The following is a 27,011-nucleotide window of genomic DNA, read 5'->3' as shown; positions in this document are numbered from 1 at the left end:
AAAGAAACTAGGAAAAGACCAGGCATTATAAAGGCTAAAACCTGCCATCACCTGGATCAAGATGATCTTCTAGTGCTATGTCTACCTTACAGGAGAAATTTAACATACGCTGAAGAATTTAACAATTTTTAATATACACTGTACTGCATCCAGTTACAAGGAATTTGTTAACATGTCAAGAAACATGAATAGGGGCGCCTGGGTGGCTCAGTGGGTTAAGCCTCTGCCTTCGGCTCAGGTCATGATCTCAGAGTTCTGGGATGGAGCCCCACATCGGGCTGTCTGCTCAGCAGGGGGCCTGCTTCCCTGCCCTGCCCCGCCTGCCTCTCTGCCTACTTGTGGATGGAGCTCATCACATCATCATGCTCAGAGTGAAACTACTAAAATAAAATCATAAACTACATAACTAACAAGCTAACAGACACCGATAAAGGGGCAGACACTGAGTTCATAAATTAGAAGAATTAATATTGTTAAAATAGCCATACCACCCAAAGTAATCTACATATTCATTGCAATCCCTATAAAAATTCCAATGACATTCACTACAGAGAGAGAAAAACAACCCTAAAATTCATATAGATTCACAAAAGCTCCCTGAATAGCCAAAGCAATCTTAAGCAAGAAGAATAAAACTAGAAGCATCACACTTGCTGATTTCAAAATATATTATAAATCTACAGTAATCAAAACAGTATGGTACTGACACAAAAACAGACACAGAAACCAGTGGAAAAGAATAAATAGCCCAGAAATAAATCCACACATCTATGGTCAACTCATATTCAACAGAAGTGTCAAGAACACACATGAAAAGAATAGTCTCTTCAATAAATAGTGTTGGGAAAACTGGATAGTCATAAAAAGAATAAAGTTACACACTTATCTCACATCAAATACAAAAATCAACCCAAAATTGTTTAAAGTCTTAAACATAAGACCTGAAACTATAAAAGTTTTGGAAGAAAACATAGGGGGAAAGCTTCTTTGACATTGGTCTGGGCTATGATTTTTTGGATATGACACTGACAGCACAGGCAACAAAAGCCGAAATAGATATGTGGGATTTCATCAAACTAAAAAGCTTCTGCACAACAAAGAAAACAATCAACAGAGTGAAAAAGTGATTTACAGAATGGTAAAAATATTTGCAAGCCATATATCTGATAAGAAGCTTATATCTGAAATACATAAGGAATTCATACAACTCAACTGCAGAAACAAATAAGCAAAACAAATAACCCAATTCAAATATGAGCAAAGCTCCTAAATAGACATTTCTCAAAAGAAGTTATAGAAATGGCCAAAGATATATGAAAAGGTATTCAATGTCACTGATCATCATGGGAGTACAAATCAAAACCACAATGAGATATCATCTTATACTTGTTAGAATGGCTATTATCAAAAAGACAAAGAAAACAAGTATTGGTGAGGTTGTGGAGAAAAGGGAATGCTTGTACAGCATTGGGGGGAATATAAGTTGGTACAGCCATTTTGGAAAACTGTGAAGTTTCCCCCAAAATTAAAAATAGGACCTTGTGATCCTGCAATCCCACTTTTGGGTATAATTCCAAAGGAAATGAAATCAACGTCTTGAAGAGATACCTGTATGATCATGTTCACTGTAGCATTATTTACAGTAGCCAAAATATGGAAACAAGCTAACTGTCCATTAGCAGGTGAAGTGATAAACTGTATATATAGTCAGAGTACAAATTTTCAGAAATTTGATATGAAATGATATGAAATATGAAAGATGAAAAGCTCTAGAAATCTAAAGTACAGCAATGTGAATATAGTTAACAATATTATACTATATACTTGAAGTTTGCTGGGAGGATAGACCTTAAGCACTCTCACCACACCAAAAAAAATGTTAACTGTATGAGGTGATGGATAGGTTAATTAGCTTCCTTGTGGCAATTATTTCATCATACATACTTATCAAAACATTAAGTCATAAACCTTAAATATATACAATTTTATTTGTCAATTATATCTCAATAAAGATAGAAAAACATAATGAGGATATCAAAATCAATCATTTTAGAAAGTAATTTGGCAATATTTATTAAAACTATAATTGTGCATATTTTTCAACTCAGAAATCCTATTTCTTGGACTCTATCACATAGAAATTAAAATGCGAGCATGAAAAACAAATCTTTACTATATAAGGAATACATAGAGATATCTATTGTAGCAATGTCTGAAGTGGCAAAAAAAAGGAAGCAAAATTAGTGTCAGTCAATTGGAGCACAGAACATTAGGCAGCCACAGAAAAGAATGATGCAAGTACAATGGGAAAATGAAGATTTAGAGAAGTACATTACAAAGAGCCTCTTTTTTTAAAAGATTTTGTTTATTTATTTGACAGAGAGAGATCACAAGTAGGCAGAGAGGCAGGCAGAGAGAGAGGAAGAAGTAGGCTCACTGCTGAGCAGAGAGCCCGATGCGGGACTCGATCCCAGGACCCTGAGATCATGACCTGAGCCGAAGGCAGAGGCTTTAACCCACTGAGCCACCCAGGCAGCCCAGAGCCTATTTTTTTGTTAAAAAAAATAGTTTGTGTGTGTGTGTGTGTGTGTGTGTGTAAAATTATATGATTACAGAGAAATTCCTGAAGAATGAACACCAAGTTATTTACATTGGTTACTGGGGATGTCAGTGGGAGGTGGGGGTGTCAATAAAACATGAAACAAAAGTCAGTTTTTCAAAAGTTTGCTGTAATTTAAAGAAACTAGTATTGTGGTGTTATGTCACTTAAGTAAAAGTACAACTGTGAATATACATACATAAGAAATGGATGGTGTCCCAAAACATTAGTCTGGTATGGTGAGATTTCAGAAAACTTTTACTTTCTTTAGCACATTTTTCTAAACTGTTTGAATTTTTTGCAAAGGAAAACTCAGAACAATAAAGCTATTTTCATTGCTAAAAACAATAAGTGACAATAAATGTAAAAAGTTGAAGAGAGGGAATTAATAAAGAAACCAAAGTAGAATTAGAAATCGAGACATGAAGCATCCCAGAACTATGGTAGAAAGAGGATCCGTCTTCTTTGATTGAAGCTGGTCACCATGGCACCAAAGTCAAGAGGATCCCGGATAATCTCTTCTTTATTGTTCCTTAAATCACCTTCACCTATACCTGAACCAGAGATGATGGATAATCTACACATGGACAATTATCCTGGGTCTCCCTCTGAAGCCAGATAGAAAACCCAGGACGTAGTGTTTCTGGCAGGCTTCCTTGCTTTGCCAGCTTTCCCAAGGTTCTACTTAGTGTGGACCCATGTAATTCTTTCCCTAGATTTGCTTATTCAAGATGACATCATGGTCCATTACGCCCAGGCACCAGATTCCATTATCCAATCCATCAACTTCTCTCTGTTCTTTGTCTCAGTATAAACAACTCTGCCCTAGCCACAGCCCACCTGGGCTATAAAACAGGTTTCAGGCTTTCACAGTGAATCACATCCCTGAGATATTAACAGGAGCCTGCTTTTCCTAGACTGACAGGTCTTTCCCTGAGGATGACACCTTTCATTTTCCACCCACACACCACCCATGAAAGTTCTTTAATCATCTTCAGTTCCATTTGCTCTAGGTAAATCTCACATGTGGTTCCTGATGGGAATATAGGGTAAGAGGGTGCTACTACTTTTCCTTTGTCCAATGACAATAACCACTTTCTTGTTCCTAATGACTATTCCTGAGCCACTGAAATCATGTCCCATTAACTGTTTCTGAATTCTCTCTACCTCTTTCATTGTCATGTTGCTCAGGCCAAAGACCTTGAATCCATGCTTGACTCCTTGCTCTTTCACATTCCACACTGATTCCATCAGTAAATCCTTCTGGCTCTGCTTTGCTCAACAACATTAATCATTAAAAATGCAAATTAAAACACAAGGAGATACCACTCCATATCGGTTAGAATGGCTAAAATAAAAATACCAGTAATACTAAATGCTGACAAGATTGCAGAGCAACTGGAACTCTTGTGTATTGCTAGCAAGAATGCAAAGCATTATGCTCTCAATGGAAACAGTTTGGCATTTTCTTATAAACTTAAACATAGACTTGCCATACATACCAAGAACACTTCCAGATATCTACCCAAAAGAAGTGAAACTTATTTTCACCCAAGAACCTACACACAAATATTTATAGCCGCTTCATTCATAATCACCAAAACTGAAAACAATCCAAATATCCATCAGTTGATGTAAATGAAGAAACAAACTGTGGTACATCCATGAATGGAGATCTACTCAGCAATAAAAAGAAATGAACTATTCTGGGGGCGCCTGGGTGGCTCAGCGGGCTGAAGCCTCTGCCTTCGGCTCGGGTCATGATCCCAGGGTTCTGGGATCGAGCCCCCACATTGGGCTCTCTGCTCTGCGGACAGCCTGCTTCCTCCTCTCTCTCTCTGCCTGCCTCTCTGCCTACTTGTGATCTCTCTCTGTCAAATAAATAAATAAAATCTTTAAAAAAAAGAAATGAACTATTCATTCACACAGCATCAGGGATGAATGCAAAATGTATTTGTTCAATAGAAGAAGCCAGATCCAAAACGTTCCATTTGTGTGAAATTCTGGAAAAGACAGAACTACAGGGACAGAAATAAGATTAGCGGTTGCCAGGAATTGGGATTTGAGAGGGGTGACTACAAAGAAGTAGCATAAAGCAATTTTTAGAATAATGGATTTGTTCTATGCCATGCCTGCACTAGTACATGCATTAATATATGAATTTGTCCAAAAAAACAAAAACAAAACCCTGGTCCAAGTTACCATCAACTCTCCCCTGGACTCCTACAGTAATCTCCTAAATGCTTTCCTGCCTTCACTCTTGCCACTTTACAGTACACATGATAACCAGAGTGATACATTCAAATCTAAGTGATATCATGTCATACCCATGCCCAACAGGCTTAAAATTAAATCCAATATTCATACTATCATGCTTAAGGTCCTACACAATCCAGCCCCTCCCTGCCTAGTTCTCTGACTTCATCTCCTAGTACATCCCTCTTCATATTCCAACCACAAGGGCCTGCTTGCTTTCCACAAACAGTCTATGGACACCCCAACTTCAAGGTATTTGCTGTTGCTGTTTCTCCTCACTAGAACTTTCTATGCTGAATACCTGCATGGCCTACTCCCTTGCTTAAAACTCTCACTGGCACTCCACTGCCGACAGGATAAATTTTCAATTCCTCAGTGCCACACTTAACTCTTCAGGATGTGGCCCACACTCATCTCTACATCTTTATCTGTTACACATTTGGTCCCAAACACAGTGAGCTCTGTTTCTGAATTCTCTCCACTTCACCTTTTTTGTCTGGTGCATAAATATCTACTTATTTTTTGAAACTCAGCTCAATCATCACCTGCAGGGAAAATAGACAGCTCCCTCTTCATGTACTCACCATGCCCTGTGTAGACTTCCATGGTGGCATGTGTTTTACTCAAGCTCTCCAGGTGATTTTTACACATATTAAAGTTTGAGAAGCACTGGCACAGCACATATTTTATGTGTGTTATAGTTGATTGTATGTCCCATCTCCACTGGCTGGACTGAAGAGCCCTAGAGTTCTTTAATCCACCCCCGCAGCCTAACACAATGTCTAACTCCCAGTAGGGATTCAGTAAACATTAAATGAAAGAACAATCGAATGGATGGATGCACATGCTTCCTCTCTTTCTACTTCCATGTTCCTGACAAAACAGAGTTCTCTCCCTGTGTGAATCACATGCCCAGTCAGAGACTGAATGGTACAGAACTACAGTTGGGTCTGACACATACTTGGCCTGTGTTGTTGGAACCAGACTGTGAGTCACCTTTCGTCAGCTGGCTTACTAGACCATTACAAACTTACTCAGGTTGTTGTTTATTTAGGTAATATTTAGTCACAAGACGTAGCCCCTGAAATCTAAGTTTGATAGTTACATTTATTAAGTGGACAACTTTAGTGCAAAGTTCTAGGGATCACCATAGATTTTTTAAACTATAGCAATTATTTCACTGACTACATCTCTATCTTTATTGAGAGGAAGCCATCCCTTAGATGTGGAAAGTTTGATGTATCCATGCTGAGTACTTTTTTTAAAGTTGTCATTTCGTGGTTACTGCTTATGATTAGCATTCCCTATTCTGGGAAATAATGTTTTAAACAGCATCTATACCAATGTTAGTTTTCTTTTTTAAGATTTATTTTATTTAATAAAATAAAATAGAGTGCACGCAAGAGTGAGGGGGGAGGGGCAGAGGGAGAGACTCTTCAAGCAGACTCCCCTCTGAGCACCAAGCTGATCCAGGACTCCATCCCACCACTCATGAGATCATGGCCTGAGTGGAAACCAACAGACTGAGCCACCTGGGTACCCCACCAATGTTAGTTTTCTATTGAACTTAATTTGTGCAAAGAACTTTAATCTATAAAGTCCTTCACCTTCTCAAGTATTTACTGAAAGACAGCATAGGTTCTCTCCACCCACCTGCCTCTCAGTAGTATCACAACTGTTCCTTTCTTGATAGGGATGATGTATTGCTGAACAAGGCCCTTGGCAATAGGGGTAGGGACACATGATATCTGTTCCAAGCAGTACCATCAATCCAGAGAACTATCATGAGACTTTCTTTCATCTAACATCTTATCTCTACTGTTTCAACCACCAACTCCAAATCTAAGTTTCCCCAGTAAGGCAAAGAGGTAGAAGAAATGGAAGATGGGAGGGAGAGGAAAGAAGAAGAGGAAGGAAGTGGCTTTCTGATTGCTGTGTGGAAAATAAGCAACCAGGAAGGGAAGGAGGGGGCTCCCCAGACATTTTGCTTGGAGTTATGTGCTAATGCCTACATCAGCCTGAATAGTAGGTAGGTGTGTCCCAAGGAAAATAAAAGGTTTTTAACTAATGTGGTAGTGACTCACTACCACCCAGTGTATGCAAATTAACGTTCCACTGAGTTATTTTTTTCAAGAAAGAAACAAGATTTATGGCAAGATGTCATTGGTCATCTGAACTGTGACTCAGCAGTTTCTGTCTCTGAAACTCAAACTGCTGCATAATATATGTTTTCCCCTAATTTTGTTAGGGCATTATATGTTTTATGTGATAGTTCTATCAAAGTCTCTAAACAGCTATTAGATATATGTGAGTTTGTCAAAGAGTTTCTGACAGTTTCTGCTTTATAAATATTGATACTAAGCACTGAGTAATGTGTAGAATTGTTGAATCAATTTGTTGTACACCTTAAACTAACATAACATTGTTATTTATACTTTAATAAAAATAAAATAAAATATATTGATAGTAAGTTATATGGCATAGAAAGTTCATAGGTATTATATCTTTGCTCTATATAATGGTCTTAGCCTTGAAATCTGCTTTGCCTGAAATTAATATTGCCAATTCTGGTTTCCTTTTGTTTGTACTTGCCAACAAAAATAAATTCTTGTTCTCTTTTAATTTTTAAGATCCAATGTCATTTTGTATCTTATAAGCAATATATATGTAAACTTTATATTATAATTTAATTCGAGAGTATTTCTATCTTAGTTTTAACAATTTGTATTTATTGTTATAACTGATTTTTCATTGCCTTCATGCCTTTTTTGATGTTTTTTGTTCCCTTAAAGACACATGTTTTTTATGCATTGCTTGTGTTTTTCTCATTAGTCTTTTAGAAAATATAAACGTTAGAAAGTTTTGCAATCTACATGGCAAATGTTTACACAGATGTAATAGGTATTCAAGTTACTTTTCAAAAGGTAACATGGATGACATGTTTTTTGAGTTGGTAATACTCAAATCTCTCTGTTGCCTTCATTAAGAAATAAATAAGGATTTGAACAAAATCTTTTTCTCTCCAAATATTTGGGGCATTATTCTATAGTCTCTTAGCATTTACTTTGAAAACACTGAAGTTAGCTCGATTTTCCTCTCTTTTATAAGTAAACTAACTGAACAACAATGTAAGAGATGTTCAAATCCTTATGATTCAAAATATGTCTACATAAGAATTTCTTTTTAATTTTTTGTGCCTGGAAGATTCTGGACTTTCAGTCTTTGTAATCAGGTCTTCCATTGACTGAGGAAGATTTTCTTCAATTATGTCTGATTATTTATTTTGTATGGGTCATAGTGATGTCTTTCTCTGGTATATCAATAATTGTTAGGTTTGATCGTTTTTCTGAGTATGTCTTTTCATCTTTTTTATTTTTTACCTATTCCCTGCATTTCAGGGAAATTTTTCTTATTTGTTTCTGTGTAACAAATTCAGTTTTTTAGTGTCAATCCTGCTCTTCTTGATTTCCAGGAAGGATTTTTTGATTATGCTATTGCATTTCTAGTTCTTCTTTTTTTTATCAGTTTTTTTCTTTTTTTTCCTTTATCACAACCTTTTCTCCTACAGTTGTCTTCATTTGTACTACTCTCCCTGAGACTCTGCTCCCATTTTGCAGAAGTTTCATCTTCTTGCAACCTTAAGGATATGATTTTCTATTTGTTTCAATAGTAAATCATTTCACAGTTGGCATTCTTCTCCTGAGTCTTCAGGGTAGTGTTTCTCTTGTTCTGCCAAACTTTTCAAAGACCTCTGTATAAGCTATTTCCCTTTATTCATCCCCAAAATGAAGAGGGATGTAACCTAACCCAGTTCTTGCCATATGACAGACTTTGTCTTCATTTTCCCAGGGGCATTGCTCACTTTGCATTCTGAGAGTTCAATGATCTTGATGTACCTGGCTCTCAATCCAATTTCCAGTGCCCAGAAGATATTCACTTTGAGACACTCTGATGTACCAAATTGGAACCTTTCCCCACCCCATAGCTTGATTTTATGATGCTCTAAATCAATAAGGAATATGTAAAACTGTAATCACTATGCACCATGGCAAAGATTCTTCTGGTCTCTTCAACTGCAGAGAGGTAGCATCAGTTACCTGTCTATGTTTTGCAAATAGCTTTCTGGAAGATTTCTGGTCTCTTCTAAATATAAGATATATACTAATAGAAAAGGAGATAAGTAAGAGAGTCATGGCTATCTCATAAAAGCTCCCCACTAGTAAGCAGATGGCTGCTGTGTTTTCTGTGAGACCCACACCTGATGATTTTGAGCCACTGAAGCCCTCCATTTCATGAAGGAAGCATAAAATGAACTTTTTTATTACACTGGCAGATTATTTTTCTGTAACTGACAGCAATGCATCTGTAGATCACAAATTGTACTTTTCAAGCAAATGAATCACCCTTATAATTAGGTGAGATTCTAAACAGAGTTGGAAAACAACAAAATGTTAGTCTCGATTTGATTTGTTATTGTGAGCCTTCATCATTTTTTGTGTTCTTATCATTTTACCAACAAGTTGAGAATTACAGCATCAGAGACCACTAGCCAGATAGCACCTTAAGACAGAAATTGTATCTTGATTACGACAGCCCCCAAAACCCCTCCCCAAAACCTGTTTAAAAAAAAAATAGAATCAAACCTGATTATGTGACTTGCTCACCAAGTTTAGCATGGGATGACATTAAGTTGTTTCTAAAAAGTTAACTCAACTGCAAAAGGCAAAGTATTGGCAACATGGATTGAATCAAAATGCAGGCCAATCAATATGCTGAGCTCCAAGGATTCTTTGAGCCATGGCTATATTAAAAGAGTGAGCTGAAGACTTTCCATGAACTATTCTGAAGAGAACTGCTCTCATTTGTATGCTGAAGTTCTAGTAAGTTGTTAAAAATTCAATCACATTACGTTATAGCCACACCTTTACCTAGGTGTTTCTTTTCTACTCAGACACTGCCTCATTAACCACCATTAATCAAGCCCCTATGTTGATGTTCCTTGGCCTAATCTTTACTTTCTTTGGGATAAAAATTTTACTTTTCTGAGTTTCCTGATCATCTGAGGTTGGTATGCCAGCGATTAAGCTATTCTTTCTCAGCTCCAAACTAATCTTCTATAGTCTGCTTTATGATGCTGGGACTGGAATTTCTAGCTGCTCTCTTTTAGGTTTTGTCCATACAGGGTGTTAGACGGAGACGCAAGGCTAGAGGAGGAAGAAGGCTCGTGCTCCTTCCTATTACTTCCTGTTTGTTTCTTGGGGTTCCCTGTTTCCTGTTCCTGTGAGAGTTACCCCAACCTCACTTCTTAATCCCAGAAGTGGCAGTCCCTTCCTGTAGCAGCAGCTGAATATAGTTTGCTGTTTTTCCAACACCTGCAGAACCCATCAACCCATCTCATCAGCACCAGACAGTGGTACCCCCTCTTCAGGTGGCTGGGTCCGGGCCCCCACGAGGTGTCTTCTTTCAGCACGTAGACACTAGGGCTGCTCAACAGGTGTCCATTCCTCAAGCATCTGTGTTCCATCCTATGCTGGTCTCTATGGTTTAGTAATTTCAACATCTTCCCTTTGTTCCCTCATGCCAAGGATGGTAGCTATGTCCTGAAATTCCTACCTCCATGATACCTCACATATTTCTTTTTCCTCTTCAGGTACCATTATGGGCTGAATTGTGCGCCGCCCCCCCCCCCCCCCAAAAAAAGGCTGAAGTCCTAACTCCTAGTTCTTCTGAATGTGACTTTACTTAGAAATAGAGTCCTTGCAGATGATTAAGTTAAGATGAGGTCATTACAATGGCCTTAATTCAACAGAAGGAAGACAATGTGAATACACAAGTACAAAACCATCTAGAAGCCAAGGAAAGCCTGAGGCTACCAGAAGCTAGGGGAGAGGCATGGAATAGATTCTTCCTCATGACCCTCAGAAGGAATTTACTGTGATGACACCTTGATTTAGACCTCTGGCCTTCAGAACTATGAAACAATAAATTTCTGTTGTTTAAGCCACCCAGTTGGAGATACTTTCATATAGCAGCCCCAGGAAGCTACTAATACAGAGAGCAAGTTAATAATTTTATACCTAACCATTTCTACGTTAAATTCTGCTGTCAAAATAACTGGTAGGGTTTCTGTAACCTGACTGGACCCCAACTGATACAGTTGACTTTCCCCCAGAAGCAGACCCCACAAGAACTATATAAATGTAAATAGTTTATTTGGGAGTAATTTCTTTTGGAGGTGAGTACGAGAGGTGGGGAGGAAAAGGAAGGAAATGCAGGGTGGCTTAATGAAGTTACTGCTGGGGGCACCTGAGTGGCTCAGTGGGTTAAAGCCTCTGCCTTCTGCTCAGGTCATGATCCCAGAGTCCTGGGATCGAGCCCTGCATTGGGCTCTCTGCTCAGCAGGGAGCCTGCTTCCTCCTCTCTGCCTGCCTCTCTGCCGACTTGTGATCTTTGTCTGTCAAATAAATAAATAAAATCTTTAAAAAAAAATGAAGTTACTGCTGTGAGCCATTAGGCCTAAAGGCTGTCAGGGACCTCGGGTGACTCTGTAGAGCGTGATTCAAAATTGTCCCATCCAAGGGGTGGTGAAACTGGAGTGTTTATCCACCACCTCCTGTCCTTCATTACCTGAAGGCTAGTCCTAGAAAGATCAAGTCCCCAGCATTTCCAGCCTTCCTTGTACATAGACCAAGCATACACTTGTGGCGAGAGAAAGCCCTTGGGCAGAGGGTTGCAGGTGCTTATGGCAAGAAGTTGTGGGCATACGTGGGAGTGGTGAAAACAAGAATAAACGTGGGTACCAACAACATCTGCCACATTGACTGCTAAGTCTTCAAGTTCTAGCTACTCAATACCCAAAGATGCCTTAAGAGACACAGGAGATTATGAAATGTGGGCACCTTTCATTTTGCTAAAGGACTGCAGTGAAGCAGGAGCACTATTGCCCTTGCAAACTGAGAGCATCAGTAGAACTGTACAACACAATGCAATGAACCGCCCTTTGCACTTGCCGTCTGAATTCATCTAATGCATGAAGATAGATTATGAAGATCTATTTAAACTATTCTGTTTATAGTTCTTATCCTGTAACCACTCTTCAATGATTTGACAGAACCACAGAATTATAAGAACTAGAAAAGACCTTGGAGCTAGTCTGCAAATTTTCAAAGAAAACAAAACATAGACTCGGAAACCTTTGTACAAACAAAATCTCATAATATAAAAAACTGATGAAAGTGAAGTCATCTGGTTGACACTTGTGAAGAGCAAGTGTTGGAGTAGCTCTTACCTCTTGGTTGCCTTCTCATCCCACTGGCACCCCTGAAGGGAGGTCACAGATAGTGCTCATACAGTCCGATTTGAAAAAGCAGTGATCTACTCCCAACTTCTTATGTTAATGGAGAGACAATTGAGATTTCTCTGTCCCCAAAGTGTGCAAGATAATATCCATGCTACCTAACATTGACTTTAGCTTTCTTTTAAAAGTCCTCATAATTTGGATCACATCAATTCAGAGTGGCTGACTGGGCATTCACTTGAATGCTACTACTGAAAATGGGATTCAAAACATATTGCAAAGCAAATTCATTAGATTAAAATAAAAAGGTATGATGACCACTCGAAACTCTTCCAATCACTTTACAGAATGAGCTTTCATATTTTTTGAACTGGAAAAAACATTTAAGTGGAGGGGTAGAACTGAAGAATGGGTTAGTAGAAAGAACTGTGAAATATAGATGTAGTAATCAGTAAGCAGATCTTGAAGAAAAAGTAACTTATCATATATTTGGATAAGCTTCCTGAAGAAGCTTCTCATTCCAGAATGAGAAGAGCAGAAGCCACAAAATGGGCCTTAGAAACCAACCACAGTTAATGAGGGAGAAAAGTTAACTAAGATATAGAAGAATCAAACAGATAAGAAAAAAACACACACACACATTAATGTAGTGTACTAGAATGCAGGGGAGGAAAGAGATTTAGAAGTTACATTATTTAATATAACACAGCTGAGTAGCTAAAAATTAAAGTTGAATTAGTACTATTGACTTTGGCCAATGGTACTTAGTCCTATGGTGATCTTAAATGATGCAGTTCTAATGAATGGTGATGTGGATTCCAGAGGGTTCTAAGGAATATAGCTATGGCCACTTATTGAGATCTTCACTAATTTAAATTTTAAAAACCCAAAAAACTAAAAAGTAACTATTTTTTATGAAGTTGCTTTTGAGGAATCTTGTGTCAAACCTCAGTGTTACCACTTATAGGCTACTTTTTCTCTTAATTTTCCTTGTAGCCAAGATTATGGGGAATTGCGATGAATCTCTGATTCATCTTGAGACTCTCTTATTTTATTTTACTTTATTTTATTTTATTTAATTTTTATCTTTGAGGCTCTCCTATTTACATCTGCACCACTACTTGTTTTCTTGATACAATTATGTTGTAGAATGCTAAGACTGCTTTCTCTGAGAGAATTGTCTTGGATCCTCAGAGCATGGCTTCATTCTGGACAAAATTCTTTAATTTCATAATTTGTTCAGTTTTGTGTTTATTGAAAAGTCCTAATTGAAGTATATAAAAAGGCCAACAGCAAGCTTGGGTGGTAGTTTCCACTACTTAAGTTTTTCAGAAGAATTCAATATGTTTGAATGCATCCTTCACTAGGACTTCAATGTATACATCTGTACTCTACTTTAGCCAACTGACAATAATCCTCTTTTTTAAACATATAATGTATTATTTGTTTCAGGGGTACAGGTCTGTGAATCATCAGTCTTACAATTCACAGCATTTACCATAGCACATACCCTCCCCAATGTCCATCACCCCACAACCCTATCCCTCCCCCTACCCCCCAGCAACCCTCTGTTTGTTTCCGGAGATTAAGAGTCTCTTATGGTTTGTCTCCCTCCCCAGTCCCATCTTGTTTCATTTTTCCCTCCCTGCCCCCCATGACCCCCTGTCCTGCCTTTCAAATTCTTCATGTCAGAGAGATCCTACAATAATTGTCTTTCTCTAATTGATTTATTTCACTTAGCATAATACCCTCTAGTTCCATCCACATCATTGCAGATGGCAAGGTTTCATTTTTGTTGATGGCTGCATAGTATTCTATTGTAGGTATGTATCACTTCTTCTCTATCCATTCATCTGTTGATGGACATCTAGACCCTTTCCATAGTTTGGTTAATGTGTACATTGTTGCTATAAACATTCAGGTACACATGCCCCTCGGATCAATACATTTGTATCTTTAGAGTAAATACTTAGTAGTGCAATTGCTAGGTCATAGGGTAGCTCTATTTTCAACTTTTTGAGGAACCTCATGCTGTTTTCCAGAGTGGCTGCACCAGCTTGCATTCCCACCAACAGTGTAGGAGGGTTCCCATTTCTCCAGATCCTCGTCAACAACTCTCATTTCCTGACAGGTTAATTTTAGCCATTCTGGCTGGTGTAAGGTGGTATCTCACTCTGGTTTTGATTTGTATCTCCCTGATGCCAAGCGATGTGGAGCACTTTTTCATGTGTCTGTTAGCCATTTAAAAAATAGAATAAGCAAAAAATAAAGTTTAAAATATTTAACTTTGAAAGACTAAAGCATCATGGGGTAAAAGCCATGAATTCTATGTATTGCTCCCCTAGCTCTGCAGTTCTGCAGTTCTCATTGATCAGTAAACTTGATCTTGGCTGGATGTTCTTGCTGATCTTCTGGGGAAGAGGCCTGTTGCCATGATTCTCAAATGTCTTTGCCCAAGGCAGAATTGCACTGCCCTTGCCAGGGGCCAGGCTAAGTAATCCGCTCAGGTTTGCTCTTGGGAACTTTTGTTCCCTGAACGCTTTCCGTACTGCTTTGGGGGATGGGAATGAAAATGGTGGCCTCCCAATCTCCGGCCAGGAGGAGCTGAGAGCTCAGGGCCCCACTCCTCAGTGCACCATCAGAGGAAAACAGTCAATCACTCCCGTCTTCCTGGTCTCCAGCCACACTCCGTGTTCACCCAGCCTATGACCGAGCATTTCTTTCTCTGGCACATGGCTCTGTTTGGAGTCTCCCAAACCCAGCAGACCTGCAGCACACTCCCACATCACTCCCCTGGGGGGGAGGAAGGTGAGTCTCCCTGGATTTGCCACTTGTGGGTCTCTCCTCCAAGAGTAGTGGCCCGACTATGCCTTGGATCATGGTTTAAGGTAACCTTGAGCTGAGAGCCCACTCCTTGGCTCTGTCTCTGCAGCCGGCTTCCCTGCTCCAATACCTACAGCTCCACTGCACTCAGACACCCTGGTCTTTTTGTGACGCCGAGGAACCTGAGACCACACTGTCCCTTCAAGTGCTCCACCTCCTGCTTCACCACTGGGGTAACGTCGCTCAGTGGAGCAAACTTCTAAAAGTTCCGATTTTGTGCTCTGCTGCTCTACCGTTTGCTGGGAGCTAGCCCCTTCCCCCATGGTCTATCTTCCCATATATCACCTCAGATTCACTTCTCTCCATGTCCTACCTTCCAGAATGTGGTCGCTTTTCTGTTCCTAGAATTGCTGTTCTCTCCAATCTCCTTTGAGTTTGTAGGTGTTCAGAATGATTTGATAAATATCTAGTTGAATTCCTGGGACCCCACAAAATTTAGGTGTCCTACTCCTCCCCCTGACAATAATTCTTGTGGGCTGGTCAACCCTTAGTCAGCGTCAGTCTGGCTCCAAAAAATTGATACTTTAGTACTTTTGAGAATTACAGTGCTGTTCTTCAAAGTTCTAAGATAGGGAGCCAAATCCCAAGAAAGCCTTTCACGAAAACAGAAAGGCTCCCTCATTTTCATGCTGCTCCATAGAGGAATGATCATGCTTCTTTTTCTATTTCCCTACTTCTTCTCCATCCCTGCCCATCTGCATTCCATGGGTAACGAAGATCCCTGTTTTCCTAGCCCTCAAGCAAGAGACTGGCATGATCCATGCCTCTTCACTGCTGCATCCCTGTGGGTACAAATTAAATTCTGTTTCTTCTGCTTTCACATTTATTCTGGTTATATATTGCTCCATAACATAACACCCCAAACTCGGTGGCATAAGGTATAATGACCTTTTAACACTCACAGATTCTGTGGGTCGGCAATTTGGACTGGGCTGGGCAGGGATGGCTAATCTACATGCTGTGGTTTGGGGGCACATAGATTCTGATTCAGCTGGAAGTAACTCAAATAACTATAGGTTGGAATTTTCTGGAGGCTTCATCCCCTAGGTAGGATGACTCCACGGCTGGGCTTGGTTGGAACTGTTGACTGGAGAGTCTATGCAGGCCTCTCAGTGTGGCTGGGTCTTCTCACAGCATGGAGCCTGGGTTCCAACAGGCATTAAGGAAACCAGGCAGAAGTGCATGGTCTCTTTTGACACAGCCTCAGATATCACACAGAATTGCTTTCATTACACTCCTTTGATTATAGGCAACTCACAAAGGTCCACCCAGATTCAAGGAGAGGGACACCTTGATAGTGGAGTGGCAAGTTCTCATTGCCGAAGAACTTGTGGGATGGGAGATACTGTCGTCACCATCCCTGGAGACGGAAAACTTGCTACAACACTTTTGATGGTCATTTTTGCTCTGTTTTCTGACTACTCAGCAAAACCCCTCACCTGAGCCCTGGCTGTCTTCCAATCACAAAGCAATAGCCACCTCCACCACACCCTATTTCTTTCTTTCTTTTTTTTTAACACAAACTTATCATTTTGTATTTCTGTAATTCCAACATAGGTCTCACCAGGCTAAAACCAACCTGTCTGCAGGGCTGTATTCTTTTCTGCTGGCTCCAAAGCAGAACCCATTCTTTGTTCCTGCAGGTTGCTGGCCGACGTCAGATTTTTGTGGTTAGAGGACTGAGATCCTATTTCCTTGCTGGATGTCAGCTGAGGACTGTTCTCAACTTCCAGAGGTCTCTTAAATTCCTTGGCTCACAGCCTCCTTCCCCTATCTTCAAAGCCAGCAAATTGTGAATGGTTTTGTCCCTCTCACACGTTGAACATCTTCTGCCTCTTCTTCTACGGCATCTCCCCAACCTCCTTCTTCTGTCTTCTTCTTCCATTTTTAAGGCCCCATGTGATTACACTGAGCCCGCCCAGATAATCCAGGATAATCTCCTTATGTTAAGATCTATAAAATTAGGGGTGCCTGGGTGGCCCATTCTGTTAAGTGTCCAACTCTTGATTTTGGCTCAGGTCATGATCTGAGTGGTGCAGTCAAGCCCCCCCACACACACACACACCATCCTCAGGCTCCAGATTCAACAGGGAATTTGTTTGAAATTTTCTCTCTCTGTCCCTCTCACTCTGCCCCCTGTCCTCTCTCTAAAATAAAAAAATCTTCTTTTTAAAAGATCTGTAAAATTAATTCATCTGCAAGACCCCTTTTGTCAGATAATGTAACATACAAAAACAGAGCACTAGGGACTAGAGTTCAGCCATCTTGGGTTAGGGGACAGCACTATTCAGTCTACCACAGTGATCCCAGATGACAGCACTACATCTCTCTTTCATTTTTTTTATTATTGCAGGAAATACACATATATCATAACATTTGCTGGTTTTAGTGTACAATTCAGTGGCATTAAACACATACACAATGTTGTACAACCATTGCTACCACCTATTTTCAAAACCCTTTCATCACCTCAAACAGAAACTCTGTAGCTATTAAGCAATGACTCCCTCCCCCATGTAATTGCTCACTTACTTTTTGTCTCTATGAATTTGCCTATTCTGGATATTTCATAAAAGTGGAATCATACAATATTTGTCCTTTTGTGTCTGACTTCACATAGCATAACATTTCCAAGGTTCACCCACGTTGTAGCATGGATCAGAACTTTTTTCCTTTTTATGGCTGAATAATAGCCTAATGTATGTATGTACCACATTTTTTTATCCATTCATCTGTGATTAACACTTGAGTTGATTCCACCTTTTGGCTATTGTGAGTCGTGATGTTATAGACATGGATGTGCACGTATCCATTTGAAACCCGGAATTAAATTCTTTTGGATAAATACCTAGGAGTAGAATTGCAGGGTCACGTGGCGATTCTGTATTTAACATTTTGAGGAAAGGTCAGATTATTTTCCACAGCAACTGCACTATTTTACATTCTCATCAGCAATGTATGAGGGTTCTAATTTCTCCACATCCTCACAACACCCCTTATTTTCCTTTTTTTTTTTTTAAATAACCATCCTGGCAGGTGTGAAGTGATCTCTTGTCATGGTTTTGTTTCACACTTCCCTAATGACCAGTGATGTTGAGCACCTTTTCATGTGCTGATTTATAGATTTTCTTTGGAGAAATGTCTATTCTAGTCCTTTTCCCATTATGAAACTGGGGTTGTTTGTCTTTTGTTGTTCAGTTGCAGCTCTTTATATGTTCTGGATATTAAATTCTTATCAGATATATAATTTGCTAATAGACGTTCTCCCATTGTGTGGGCTGTCTTTTCACTCTCTGGTAGCGTCTTTTGATGTACGAAAGTTTTTAAGTTTGGTGAAATACAACTTATCTATTTTTTCTTTTAACACCTTTGTTTTCGTGTCATATTTAAGAAACCATCACCAAACCCAAGATTATGCAGAAATTCCCCTATGTTTTATTCTAAGAGTTTTGTCACTTTCATTCACATTGCATTTAAATCTTTGAACCATTTTCAGTTAATTTTTATATATGATGTAAGGTAGGGTCCAATTTCATTCTGTTGTGTGTAAATAGCAAGTTGTCCCAGTACCATTTGCTCAACAGACTATTCCTGCTCCCATTGAATGGTATTGGCACTCTTGATAAGAATGAATTGAATAAATACTTCTCTGTTTCTTGAGAAACTTCATTGTGGCTGCTTTAATTTTCCCCCCTTATTCTCATTAATGATGTTAATCCTATCCTCAGAACATCATGGTGTTCCTTTAAACTAAGGTCAAGGATCTTTCTCTCAGTGACCAGTGCTCAATCCATTTGGGCTCTCCCCAAGTCCCATCATATTTCCATGTAATTCTTCACTGTACTATACATTCTCCCCTGGTGGAGAATGTACAGTTGACACAGTCTGTAAGTTAGCCCACTACTATTCCTCTCTTGGTGGCTGTTTAAGAGACTCCTCCCCCTGCTTTGTTACAGAACTAGCTCAAAGAACCTTTCTAGGTCCTGTTTTTGTTTTTTTGTTTTTAATTCTGGCCCTGCTTCTTATTCTTCTCCCAATGTCATGGGTTCCACTTGAGGCCTCAAGTTCAAGATTCATTGTTTCTTTCATTCAACAAATACTTGTTAAATCCTTCTAAGTGCCAAGCACTGGATTCAGCATAGAATTTTCCATTCTCTGCCCAATTTCACTGGAGTGGTATTTCATTCAGGTTAGCTTTTTTGGTTGCCTTCCTCAGCTCTCCCCCTGGTTGTAGTGTTTTAAATGCCTTAGACTCCATGCCTATCTTTCCTCAAGTCTCTGACCGTCTACCCTGGGTGTGAGCCCTGTGTCCCCTGCTTAGCTAGAAAAAGAGATTATACAATTTTCCTAAAAACCTTATTCTTCTCTTCCTGATCATAAAAATGGCCACCTTGGATTGACACCTGCTGTGGGCTGGATGTTGTGCTGGACACGTGATAGGTTATCTCTAATGCTTCTTCTCCCAATCACTCTTCCAGGCACCAGGAACATAGCAGTCAATGAAACAAAGTTCCTGCCTGAAAGGAGCCTATGTTCTCTCAAAATCCTTGACATGACTCAGCAGGGTACAGAGAAATTAAGTGACCTGCCCAAAACACAGCTGAAGAGGCAGAGCTAGAACTGGAACTTAATATTCTGATCCCAATGCTTATACTCCTTCTGCTGCATCAAGCTACCTCTCATAGTCTCATTCCAGTCAGCAACTCACATTTTCTAACATAAAATTTCTCAACACCAGACTCTCACATTTTATAATGTATTAAAACCTTGATTAATGATAGCAACTACAGAATGCATAGTAGGATACATGTAATTTGGAGGTTAACGAGCAAATTTTCTTCATTTCAACCTTAATTCTTAACATGCTTTTAAAATATACCAGTTAACTTTCCTGCTTTTGTTAGAATAGTAATTTTTCTCCCTTAGAAAATTCAGTTTTCCTTTATCTTAGTGTTATTATTCTAAGTAGCACTATAGGGGGAACAAAATGGAGTAAATCAGGTTAAAAATTCACTGACCTTAGGATATGTACTAGGAGGTAATTTTAAACTTTTTTATTACACACTTGATATAAACCTATTTTGTCTTTTGTCTTTTTCTCAAATAGGGTAGTGTTGAAAGAAACGTGTTTAAGTATAAGTGAATAGACTTCGACTTAGTAGACAGTATTCTACTCCTGGCTCTGTTGCAATGAGATGAACTTGTATAACTGTGGTCTTTCCCTAGTCCTCAATTCTGCCTTCCATAAAAATGAAAGAGACTGAATTTAGAGCATTGCTGCTCTTATAGTGCTTTACTTTTTTTAATGTAATATTTGCATATTATCTGACTTGATCATAGCAACAACCTTATTATCCCAATTTTATATGTGTTTCAAATGACGTTCAAGGACATGTCCAAGTGGAGGAGACAATCCTAACCCTCACCTTCAGACTCCAAGTCCATGCTCTTTCAGAGGCTAGAGGATCTCTAGTGTCCACTATAATACTAACAATCTACACTTCTTACAGTCAGTCTAGTTGAGTTGTGATTTAGTCAAGGTCCTACTTACTCGTGCTCTCTTCTATCATCTTTCTAAATGTGTGCTAATATGCCCATCATCCTCATCAGTATAGACATAAAATTTCTGTCAGAGTTTGTTGGAACTTGGGTTCCTAGAAATCAGGAACTTTTCCTTTGCTTGTTTAGAAAATAGTTTAGTATGAATAATTGATATTCATCAAGTGCTTCCTATGAGCCAGGCACCAGTCCAACTACTCTTAAGTCTTCAAACAACCCAAAGATGCCCATTTTTCAGATAATGAAAACTGAGGCACAAAGAGGTTCAGCATCTCACCCAACACCCCATGGTGTGCTACATTGCATTATTTGCTCACAAATTTTTCTTCTTGCCATGTCCCCTCTCCATGGAAGAAATATACTTCCCTGTCCCATTGACATAGGTTTGGGCCAATGCAATGTTAGTTGGCATGACCACACATAGAGGTTTTAAATGTGTCTGTGTGTTTTCTTTTTCGACATTCCTCTGGTTACTTGGAGTCTTTCCTGGTTTCATACAAATTTTAGGATTATTTGTTTCAGTTCTGTGAAAAATGTTGATGGAATTGCACTGAATGTGTAGATTGCTCTGGGTAACATAGACATTTTAACAATATTTATTCTTCCAATCCATGAGCGTAGAATGTTACCAGAGGAATGTTGACAAAGGAAACCAAAGCTGGTAGCATCACAATGCTGGACTTAAGCTCTATTACAAAGCTGTCACCATCAAGACAGTATGGTACTGGCACAATAACAGACACATCAATCAATGGAACAGAACAGAGAACCCAAAAATGGACCCTCAACTCTATGGTCAACTAATCTTCAACAAAGCAGAAAGGAATATCCAATGGGAAAAAGACAGTCTCTTCAATAAATGCTGCTGGAAAAATTGGACAGCAGCATGTAGAAGAATGAAACTGGACCATTTTCTTACACGACACACAAAGATAAACTCAAAATGGGTGAAAGACCTGAATATGTGAGAGCAATCCATCCAAATCCTAGAGGAGAACACAAGCAGCAACCTCTCTGACCTCAGCCACAGCAACTTCTTACTAGACATGTCTCCAAAGGCAAGGGAAACAAAAGCAAAAATGAACTGTTGGGACTTCATCAAGATAAAAGACTTCTGCATAGGAAAGGAAACAGTCAACAAAACTGAAAGGCAACCTACGGAATGGGAGAAGATATTTGCAAATGACATATCAGACAAAGGGTTAGTATCCAAGATCTATAAAAAATCTTATCAAACTCAACACCCAAAAATCAAATAATCTAGTCAAGAAATGGGTAGAAGTCATGAACAGACATTTCTCTAACAAAGACATACAAATAGCCATCAGATACATGAAAAATTCTTCATATCACTTGTCATCATGGAAATAAAAATCAAAACCACAATGAGATACTACCTCACACCACTGAGAATGGCTTAAATTAACGAGATGGGAAATGACAAATGTTGGTGAGGATGCAGAGAAAGGGGAACCCTCTTACACTGTTGGTGGGAATGCAAGGTGGTACAGCCACTTTGGAAAACAGTTTGGAGTTTCCTCAAGAAGTTAAAAATGGAGCTACCCTATAAACCAGCAATTGCACTAGCAGGCATTTACTCCAAAGTTACAAATGTATTGATCTGAAGGGGCACCTGCACCCCAATGTTTATAACATCAGTGTCCACAATAGCTAAACTATAGAAAGAGCTGAGATGTCCACTGACAGATGAATGGATAAAGAAGATGTGGCGTGAGCACCTGGATGGCTCAGTCAGTTAAGCATCTGCCTTCGGTTAGGTCATGATCTTGGGGTACAGGGATCAAGTCCCACATTGGGCTCCCTGCTCAGCAGAGAGCCTACTTCTCCCTCCTGCTCTCCCTCTGTGCTCTTTCTCTCTCTAATGAATAAATAAAATATTTAAAAATATTTTTAAAAAGAAAAAGTGATATAGATATATTTGTATATATATCTATATATAGGAATATTACTCAGCCATCAGAAAGGATGAATATTTACCATTTACATTAACATGGATGGAACTGGAGGGTATTATGGTGAGCGAAATAAGTCAGAGAAAGACAATTATCATATGGTTTCACTCATATGTGGAATATAAGAAACAGTACAGAGAATCATAGGGGCAGGGAGGGAAAACTGAATGGCAAGTCATCAGAGAGGGAGAAAAACCATGAGAGACTCTTAACTCCAGGAAACAAACTGAGGGTTGCTGGAGGGCCTGTTGGGGGGATGGGGCAGTTGGGTGAGGGATATTAAGGAGGACACGTGATATGATGAGCACTGGGTGTTATGTGCAACTGATCAATTATTGAACACTACATCTGAAACTAATGATCTACTCTATGTTGGCTAATTGAATTTAAATTAAAAAAATTAATAAATGTGCCTGTGTGCTTTGACTTCCTTTCACTTCTTCCATCCACCATGGGAGAATATACCCTGGGTAGCTATCTTCTCCAGAATGAGGAAATACGTGGAACAGTCCTAAACCCAACCTATAGCCTGGAACCAAGCCCAGCAGATCCCAGCTGAACCCAAGAGAGCTACAGTCAGTTCCCTGGCTTGCAAGTGAGAAAAACAAAGGACAGGTGATAGTTATTTGTTACACAGCATTATTTTGGCAAAATCATGGCTAATCATGAGGCATAAGCAGAATTCAAACTATGTAATCTAAATCAATGAGAGCCACTGTTCAAAACATACTCAGTTCACAACTATTTCACCAGGAGCACAGACTACCTGTGGTCAAAGTGTTGCACTTTGAAAGCATTATAGGATACAAAGGGGATGATCCTGCTACCATACAAAACAACTCAAGGCAGACAGACTTGTATTTATTTAGACTTGGTCTCCACTAAAAATAACTCACGGATTTCACTCTTGGGGGCTACATAGCCCAATTCAATATATTCTGCAAACAGACTTGGCTGAAGAGATGTGCAGTCAATATCTTTCCTTAGATTTACTAATGGTTTTATTTTTCTTTTGCAATGGAATCATAAACTTGGGCAAGATATCCAGTTTTTATGATCCTGCACAAAGGACATGAGAAATCTTATAATGGTTCTTCAAGATTTTTTTTCTCCTCCGCTAGCACCTGAAACAATGCTGTGAATTGTGTTCCACGTGACAACCATAAACTTTAGTACTTGCCTCTGCTCACTCGTCTGATTCCCCTTGTCGGTAGGGGGCTGAGCTGGACGGTGCCTTCACTGCCAGATGGTTGTCCCTGCCACGCCTTGATGCCTGCCTCAAGATTCCGTAAGTTTTAGGTAACCAGGAATGTAAATGTATTCATTCCCTCAGTAAATATTTATTGAGCATTTGCAGGAGGAGGCATTGTGCTAGACAGGCACTGAAATGTAATTTGCTCTTGCTTCTACACCATAAACAGGTGACAGAAGAGGATGCAAAATTGAGCTGTGGGCAGAGTGAGCCTATAAAGCTTTCTTGCCTCTTCCCTTCCGTTCTCTCGCTGCAAGTCACTGTGTTGTCTCGACCCCCACTCTCCCCTCCACCCCCAGGTGTCCTTCCAGTGCCTCTGGCTAGCCCCACTCGCTTCTATCCCCACACACTTACGCCCTTTCCACAGGCAGGGGGTGGGGTCTCTATGTAACCCCCTTGAGTAATATCATTTCCCCCTTTACATGTGACTCAGACTGTCTCAGAGGCACCCGGGTGGTACAATAGCTTAAGCATCCAACTCTTGATCTTAGCTCAGGTCTTGATCTCAAGGTCATCAGTTCAAGCCCTGCTTTGGGCTCTATGCTAGGTGTGGAGCCTATGTAAAAAAAATAGTTTAAAAAAAAAAAAAGGATACAAGGCACAAACTGCCTTGACTCCAAGAATCTGACACTTAGGGACAGCGGATGTTTCTGGCATATGTAGATAGGGTGTCGCCATTGGTGGGAAAGAAGGCGCTGTTGACAATATCTCAGAGTGTAGAGGACAGAAAATGCTGTGACTTTGGTTTGCTCAGGCTGCCTTAACCTCACGAAGCCTCGATCTCCTCACTTGTAAAATGAATACTGAATACACACACAGACACGTGCAGAAAACCACCTGAATGCCGCCACCCCACCCCACCCGGAAAAGACGGGTTAAAGTTTGAATATATATACTTCAGGGTTTTACACAACCGTTTAAAAAAAAAGTGGATTTATGAGATTAAGAGTCATTTATGGTTTGTCTCCCTCCCAATCCCATCTTGTTTCATTTATTCTTCTCCTATCTGGGGTTGCTGCGGGGAGGTGGGATTGGGGGAGGGGGAGCGAACCATAAGAGACTATGGACTCTGAAAAACAACCTGAGGGTTTTGAAGGGTCAGGGGTGGGAGGTTGGGGCAACCTGAGGGTTTTGAAGGGTCAGGGGTGGGAGGTTGGGGGAACAGGTGGTGGGTAATGGAGAGGGCACGTTTTGCATGGAGCACTGGGTGTTGTGCAAAAAGAATGAATACTGTTACGCTGAAAAAATAAATAAAATGAGAAAAAAAAAGTGGATTTATATGAACTCACATGGAGAAATAACTGTAAAATCTTACTGAGAGTAAAAAGCAAGTGGGTATATTCATGATCTCATTTTAAATGCAAAATATACATATTTATTAGTGCTTGCTGCCATGAGGACCTGTGCTAAGCACTCCTCAGCTGTGGTCATATTTAATCTTCATAATAACTTGGCAAGTCAGGTTCTATTATTTCCACTCCCCCGCCCCACATTACAGGTAAGGAAACAAGAGATGATAAGTAACTTCCAATCCAATAAGTGTTGGGGAAAGGATCTGAACTCCAAACCCACTACTTTCCTCGAGGTATAATTCTCCTGTGGAGAAAATGGATGGATAAAAAAGTAAAGCACGGTGCCTACTCTTCTCCCTGATTAGAGGCTTTTAGTCCCTCCAGAACAGTGGTTTCTTATTGTGCGGAACTAGTGTAACCGGGGGTAGAAGTAATTTCTGGGATGGCTTCAGCAGCCCAACCATTAAACACCATTTACCCACATAGTGAAAGTGTTATTCCCCCGCTCAATTCTTTTTAAGCCTCTGATTGTATCACGACCGCAGTTTTAACTCAGTACTGCTCTTAAACACTTGCTGATCTCCTTTCTTTTCTTTCTTTATTTTTTACAGAAAGCCAACCCCCAGCTTGTCCCCCGCTCTGAGCTGGCAAGTGTGACTTCGTTACCTACTTAGAATTTTGGCACACTGTGCTGTTTTCAGTGTATTGATATCTATGGTTATCTTCTACATAAGGCAAGTGATACAGGGTATTCTTTTATGGTGATAATAAAGTGTTTCCTCCTTTAAGGAAATGTAGTTAAGACTCTTCTTCAGGGGTACCTGGATGGCTCAGTTGGTTAAGCATCTGCCTTCGGCTCAGGTCGGGATCCCAGGGTACTGGGATCGAGCTGTATGTCCAGCCCTTTGTCCAGCTCCGTGCTCAGTGGGGAGTCTGCTTCTCCCTCTGCCCCTACCCCTGCTTGTGCTCTATCTCAAATAAATAAAATCTTTTTTAAAAAAGACACTTCTTGGGGTGCCTGGGTAGCTCAGTGGGTTAAAGCCTCTGCCTTCAGCTCAGGTCATGATCCCAGGGTCCTGGAATTGAACCCTGCATCGGGCTCTCTGCTCAGCAGGGAGCCTGCTTCCTCCTCTCTCTCTGCCTGCTTCTCTGTGATCTCCGTCTGTCAAATAAATAAAATCTTAAAAAAAAAATAACACCTAAGTGTGTTAATTTAGAGAAAAATGTTAATTAGGAAGATCCATGGTGTACAAATTACACCAAAAGTCAGTACTTACAGGACTAAAATCTTAAATACTTTACTGTGCTAATTAATAAAGCAAACAGCCCAAAGAGCCATGAAACTGAACGTATCTGTCTACACACACCAGCCACTTGCTAACCAGTCGGTGACAATGAGAGAACACAAATAATAATGTTTATTTTAATATAAGTAGAATTAGAATGATAAAATGTAAGTAAAGTTTATATATAGTCAGTAGAGAACTCTAAGAAGACTGTGGTTAAGAATATGATAGGTGATGCTTATTTAGCCCTTGACACAAGCCAGACACTATTTTTAATACATGTATTAATTGGCAACAACACTATAAGAGAGGTCCCATTATCTCCACTCTCCCGATGAGAAAACTGAGATACAGAAAAATTACATAACATATCCAAGGGTTACATACATTGTAAGTCTGACTCGAGAGTCTTTTCTCTTAATCATTATGCGATACTACCTCCTGATCATAAAATTATTCTAAGTATTTATGCAAATTCTTATCCTTCTTCCTAACCGCTTACTGAGCTCCAGAAACTTCATCCCAACTTTCAATTGACATGCCCATCATTACCTTGCCACTTGTAATCTTTTCTTAGAAACCCTGCTTCAACTCCCAGCACAGGAGTGTTATGA

Source organism: Meles meles, chromosome X, assembly GCF_922984935.1.
Source record: "Meles meles chromosome X, mMelMel3.1 paternal haplotype, whole genome shotgun sequence".
Lineage (NCBI taxonomy): Eukaryota > Metazoa > Chordata > Mammalia > Carnivora > Mustelidae > Meles > Meles meles.
Note: the sequence above shows the minus strand (reverse complement) of the source record.